General features: G+C 50.9%; 1 pseudogene; it reads left to right on the top strand.

Moving 5' to 3' along the window:
• The first annotated feature begins 292 nt into the window (after positions 1 to 292).
• LOC142814376 (uncharacterized) lies at positions 293 to 5518 on the top strand (annotated as a pseudogene).
• Positions 5519 to 7010: the final 1492 nt, after the last annotated feature.

Below are 7010 nucleotides of genomic sequence, written 5' to 3'. Positions count from 1 at the left end.
TAGCACCGCTCTCATATCTCACCGCTCCGGGCACGTCTTGCAAGTGACCAGGCCATACCCCCGCACTACAACCTTGTACGCTACCTTCTTTCCACACACAGTATTAGAATAAAATACATTTCCCCGCTGCGCTACATGATCTCCCGCCCAGGTATGTTCGATCAAACCAGAAGAACAGTCTCTGGAATCGCTGCAGCGATGACAGTACTTAATACTTGACAGTACTGAAATACTTACACAGTACTGTAATACTGTTGACAGTACTGTAATACTTACTGTCATCGCTGCAGCGATGACAGTAAGTATTACAGAGACTGTTCTTGTGGTTTGGTCGAATATACGTATTCGTCTTTCCTTTTGTTGTTGTTATTAGGTATAACTATACCTTGTGTAACGCCTCCCTCGTGGGGTCCTTAAGGTAACAAAGCAAAGTAACCTCATAACCATGCCTAAATTGTGAAATAGCGACAACTGCGCACACGTGCGTCACAGATGGCCATATAAACTGCGATACGGAAGCGACGGTAATACTACTTCGCAAGACCTTCGCAATGCACATTGGCCTCACATTTCACGTGCATGGTTTTCGCGCAGGATTGCCAACACAGCAGCCTGTGACCACTGCGACGATTGAGAAACTATTAGATATGTGCTGTGAGGCTGCCTATCATCATCATTATCATCATAATCAACCTCACAACGCCCATGCACTGCAAGCAAAGGCCTCTCTCACATTCCGTCACTCAACTCGGTCCTGTGCTTGCTTCTGCCATTTTACACTCGCAATTCTCCTAATCTCATCTTCCCATCTAACATTTCGTCTCCCCCTCACCCGCTTGCCTTCTCTTGGAATCCAGTCTGTGATCTTAAATGACGAGCGGTAATCTTGCCTTCGCGCTAAGTGCTCTGCCCACAATAGTTTCTTCTTTTCGATACCAACTTTGATGTCTTTAACACCCGCTTGTTCCCTAATACACTCTGCCCTCTCCTTGTCCCTTAGCGCCACACCTTTCGTTTTCCTTTCCATTGCTTGCTGCGTCGTCCTCAACTTAATTTGTACCCTCTTTGTAAGCTTCTGGGTTTCTGCTTTAGCGGACTGCTTATTATACACACTAAACTAAAGAGAAGGTATAACATAAAGAGATTGAACACGCTCTGAAGAACGAAGGAAGTGTCAAAGCAGTGAAGATGAAACTTGGGATAGGCAAAAATCGGATGTGTGCACTAAGGGACAAAGAAGGCAAAATAACTACCAATATGGATAAGATAGTTAGAATCGCGGAGGAGTTCTACAGAGATCAGTACAGTAGCCGGGACAACCACGACCTTAATACTATAAGAACTAGCAGTAACCATGATGACATCCCACCAGTAATGATAGAAGAAGTCAGAGAGGCCTTGGAGAGCATGCAAAGAGGCAAAGCTGCTGGAGAGGATCAGGTAACATCAGGACAGATTGTGTCAGAAAAACTAGCGACCCTGTTTACGAGGTGTCTCCTGACGGGAAGAGTACCAGAATCTTGGAAGAATGCTAACAGCATGCTAATACATAAGAAAAGAAATGACAAGGACTTTAAGAATTACAGGCCGATCAGCTTGCTCTCCGTAGTACATTACAAAGGTAATTGCTGACAGAATTAAGACAACATTTGAATTCAATCAACCACAGGAACAAGGAGAATTTCGAACAGGCTGCTGAACAATCGACCACATTCATACTATCAATCAGGTAATAGAGAAATGCTCAAAATATAGCCAACTACTATACATAGCCTTCATAGATTACTAGAAGGTGTTTGATTCAGTAGAAATATCAGCAGTCATGCAGACACTGCGGAATCAGGGCGTTGGTGAAGCATATATAAACATTTTGGAATAAATCTACAGGGGAACAATTGCTACCATAGTGTTTCATAACGAAAGCAACAGAATACCAATCAAGAAGGGTGTAAGGCCGCTAGACATTAAGAACCTCCGGCCCATCTCGCTCGCGTCCTGCGTGGGCAAGTTGCTGGAGCATGTCCTGACGAACAGGTGACAGTGGTACATGGAGAAGTGGGGCCTCTACCCAGACACGGCCATCGGCTTCAGGAGCAAGCTGGGCACCCAAAATGATATGATCCAGCTCAAGAGCCAGATTATGGACGAGAATATCAGGTCGAGGGATAACCGTGCCATGCTCGGCCTGGACCTGCAGAACACTTTTGAGAAGGTTACGCACTCAGCGATTCTGGCGCAGGTGTCGAGGCTGAACATGGGCGAGCGGTCATACAATACATCAGGGATTTTCTGTCGGATCACATGGTTAAAATACACGCGAATGACCTTTAGCTACCGGAAACGAAGCTGGGCAGAGTGGAGACCCCGCATGAGTCAGCAATGTCGCCGCTGCTGTTCAACCTAGTGATGATCGGAGTGGCCGAACGGCTTTCGCGCGTCATCAGGGTCCGACACCCCATATACGCCGACGATATCACGCTCTGGGTCAAGGGAGGCAGTGACGTCCACATTGAAGACACACTGCAGGCAGTGGTGGACGCCATCGAGAAGCAACTGCAGGGACGGCTCGGGACTGGTGTGTTAACCGAGCAAGTCAGAGCGGCTCGTGGTGCCACCGAAGGAAGTGAGAAAGAAGGAGCGCGACTAAAGAGGAGACCGCGAGAAAATCATGACACGAATGAGTGGCGGCCAGGTGAACCAGCACGTCAAAAAAATCCGGGTACTCGACATGCTCCTAGAGCGAAGCAGAGCCAATGGTGAGACCATCCATCACCTAACGGCCAAAGTCAACACGGCCATACGTCTCATCAAAACGGTATCAAGCAGATGGGCCGGAGGCATGAAAGAGGCAAGCCTCACGGGGCTGGTCCAGTCCCTTGCTGTGAGCCATATTGCTTATGTGGCAGCCTTCCACAATTGAAAGGTACACGAGCGCAACAGGAGTAACGCGCTCGCACGAAGGGCCTACAAGACAGCACTCGGGAGGAGGAGGAAGGAGGAAGAACGTTTAAGCGGAAAGACAGGGAGGTTAGCCAGTTCTTAGACCGACTGGCTACCCTGTGCTGGGGAAAGGGGTGAGGGGAATGAAAGATGGTAAAAAGAAATGTTGCGAAGAGAGAGAGAGAAATTACAAAAAATTGCGACAGAGGAAAGGCAACATCCGAGAGTATAAGACACTAAAGTCTGTCTCCGAGGCCAGTTGTCCGCAAAAAGCGCAGCAAAGCTTTCAAAGCCTTCTGGGCTGAGGATGGGCTTGGCCAATGACCCAGAATATTTTGTTCCGACAAAGGCCGATCGTCCAGTCTATCCAGAGCTGCAGTGAGTTCTTGTCTTTGCACGTTGAAATGAGTGCACTCACGCAGAAGGTGCGCGATGGTTTCTCTTCGCAGCTGCAGTAAGTGCATGTAGGAGAGCTGGCCATTCCTATGAGATAAGAGTATGCGTTCGTAAAGGCAACTCCAAGCCACAGGCGGCATCGAAGGGTCTCCTCAGCTCGAGATATCCTTGGGGGAAGACAAAGCTGCAGATCGGGACCCAAGTTACGCAGGCGCGCGTTTGTGAAGTTTGTTGAGTTTCACTGTACCAGTGTGAGGTCACGTGCAAGCGAACGAAGTCTTGTAGCTGCGTCAGTTCTTGAGAACTGGATGGCTGTCTATTGGGTACCATCGTGTGCAGATCTAGCGGCCTCATCTGCGCGGTCATTGTCATATATACCGCAATGACCTGGTATCCACTGATACACTATGCTGTGCTGTGATTGCTTGGTGATGAAGAAGCCTTATTTCAGCTACTAGTCCTTCATTAGGTCCATGGCGAAAGGGTGACATAAGACATTGAAGAGCTGCCTTCGAGTCCGAGAAGATAGACCAAATTCCCGAAGGTTCTTCCACTATAAACTCCAGAGCTGCACGTATGGCGGCGAGTTCTGCAGCTGTCGACGACGTCAAACGCGATGTCATGAATTTAGTTGTGATGTGCCTCGCGGGAATAACCACCGCCCCTGCAGAGCTTACTAAAGACACCGAGCCATCCGTATAAATGTGAAGGCCTCCGTTGTGCTTCTCTTGGAGGAAGAGTAATGTGGCCTGTTTCAGGGCTAGATGCGACGACTTTTTCTTATTTTGGATGCCAGGAATTGTAAGAAGGGCTTTAAGTGGGTGTAGGCACCATAATGGTATCGGCGCCCGTGCTGCATGCGTGAAGTGCAATGGAAGCACTGCGCAATGCTGAGCTACAGTTGCGCTGAACGCTGAGTGGGGCCTAGAAGTTCGAAGTGAGGCGAACAGCACTCGGGCTTTTTGACTGTACAAGTACGGAGAAGCTCCTGTCACTGGGGGTGCACAACACCCTCGAGGAAATTGCAGAAGTGATGTGGAACGCCCACCAGGAGTGGCTCTCAGGCTCTAGAACAGGCCAGCAGGTGCTTTGTAACCGAGGAATGGAGCCGGGGAGAGCGTACGAGGAGACCGCGGAAGAAGTGGAGGTGGCAGAGTGTGCGCGGAGACACGTGCAAGTGAGCCCGATACCCAAGAACGTCAATCCTGAGTACAACCGGGAGTGGAGGGCAGCAAGGGCCAGGGCCTGCACGCTAGAGACAACGGTGCTATATATGTGGACGCGGCAGAGTATACGGACAGTTGGGGAGCTTTCGGCGCGGCGGTGGTCCGCGCTGTCACCGGCGAGACAAATGCGGCGGCAAATGTTCGGGCACGAGCGGCGCATCGGGCCGAGGAGGTAGCCATTGCTCCGGCTCTCATCGACACCGCATGCACGGCCGTGCTGAGTGATTTCAGGACCGTGGTGTGGAACTACGCTAGAGGCAGAGTATGTGTGGCAGCAGTGCGGGTGCTGCGCGCGGTGAATTTAGCGCACAGAACGGTGACAATTAAGTGCTTCCCGGCCAACATGTATAAAGAGGTGTCGCCTCGCGGCAGCGTTAACCACAACGAGACGGCCAACGAGGCGGCGCGAAGTTTCACATGCCGCACCGCCCAACCGCCCGACTCGATGTAGGAGTGGTAGTGTGAAGCGAAAGACAGGATGACAGTATACAGTGAAGTATGGAAATGGTAGAGACTATAGGCACAGGACTATGCCCCCGCCTCACCCTGGCCTGAGCAGAAGTGGGGCGGTAGCGTCCCGGCAACTGTAGATGGGGTCAATACCCACGCCGGTGCTCAAGAAGCACGTTTGTTCAAACGTATACGCAAGTGACTTGTGTCGCATGTGTGAAACTGAAATAGTTACTGCGGCCCACATCTTGTGGGATTGTGAACAAAATCCGAGCAGGGCAAGAACAGTGACGACGATCCCGCCGTGGATTACGGCTGCCGCGGGAAGCGACCAGCGGGAAGAGCAGGCACGGGCCGCCCAGTGGATTTCGGCTGCCCTCGAAAAGGAGCGCCTGAGAGAAAGCGCCAAGTGCTCGCTACCAACCCAGCACAGAGGCAGGCGCGAGTGCCAGAAGGCTGGAGTAACGAGGACTGCTCGCCGAGTAGAGGACGTCACGCCGAGGTGATCTGTGGCCGCATCACGATGACCCTGCCCTCGTGGGGCTAGGATTGTCGTCCGCCGGATCACCAAATAAAGTGTTTCTCACTCACTAAGCTTGAACTCTCCAGTTATACATGCGAGAGCCACATGTAGAGCACTCCCATTAAGAGATGCTAGTTGATTTGATTTGTGGGGTTTAACGTCCCAAAACCACCATATGATTATGAGAGACGCCGTATGGAGGGCTCCGGAAATTTCGACCAGCTGGGGTTCTTTAACGTGCACCCAAATCTGAGTATACGGGCCTACAACATTTCCGCCTCCATCGGAAATGCAGCCGCCACAGCCGGGATTTGATCCCGCGACCTGCGGATCAGCAGCCGAGTACCTTAGCCACTAGACCACCGTGGCGGGGCTAGAGATGCACGTTGACACTATTCAGGAGAGTCGTGGAACGCATGACTTTCCAAAGAGAGTCATTGCACGAATCTCCTGAAGGGAGTCAACGTACCCTTTGTGGAAGGTACCACACATTTGACTCTCGCGTGTATGAAAGGGGAGTCAAAGGACACCTTTTTTGTAGAAGTGTATACAGCACACGAAGATAACCGACGTTTTGCAACACGTTCAACAAGTTCAATGACCGACCTCTGACGTAAGAAAATGTCATACGGGATCAGCAAGAGGGTCGCTGAAGAAGGCTGTTGAAGTGCCACCGCGCCTTATTTCGCGCCTATCCTGAGCTCTAATTGGAACGCCCTTCATGTGTATGCGTGGAATTATTTTGGTCACCACCAGATTGATGACTGGAGGGAAGGGGCAACATCACCTAGATCGCGGCCCGAAGCACTTGGGCTCTGTCATGGTGGCATCAGATCCGCAGTCTGCTGGACGGCTATGAGTTGGTCCGTAGGGGCCGTGCTGAGCACCAATGCCCCCCCCCCCTGCCCCCCCATTCTGCACTTTTCAGCCCTGTCAAGGCTCCTGTGATAATGCCCAAACAATATGATCTAGTTCCGCCCTTTATAGACAAAATTCGCCTTTGACCGAAAGTGGTTCTGGATGAAAGCCTTACATCGGTTTGGAAGAGCCAAACCTATGATGTGACATCGTCTGTTGCTTAGTATTTATGAGTGAGTGATGCGTCAGAGAAAAGCGGGTTCTTCCCAGTCTGTCGTGGTTAATATTCTCCTCGTATCTAACCATCCGGCCTCCTCCCAGCCCAAGCCACGGCGCCCCGGTGGCACGGTTTGTGAACACTGGAGCCATGGTGTCCGCTGCGTCGCAGCCAGAGAGGTTGGAGTGCGCAGACGCCCAGAATATAGGACAACCCGTTGACCGCGAAAGTTGATCGGCATTTATGAACGCGTTTTTTCCCTTTTTTATCTTTTATCCTCTTGCATGGTGATTAACATAGCAACTTGTTGACCTCCCGGCTTTTCCTTGTCTTCTCTCTCTGTCTGCGCGTACTGTGACATATATTTATTGCATCTCGATTTGTCCGTTTGATATTTGCT

The sequence above is a fragment of the Rhipicephalus microplus genome, chromosome 4, assembly GCF_043290135.1.
Source record: "Rhipicephalus microplus isolate Deutch F79 chromosome 4, USDA_Rmic, whole genome shotgun sequence".
NCBI lineage: Eukaryota > Metazoa > Arthropoda > Arachnida > Ixodida > Ixodidae > Rhipicephalus > Rhipicephalus microplus.
The sequence above is the reverse complement of the archived record's forward strand: the minus strand, read 5'-3'. Positions and strand labels throughout refer to the sequence as shown.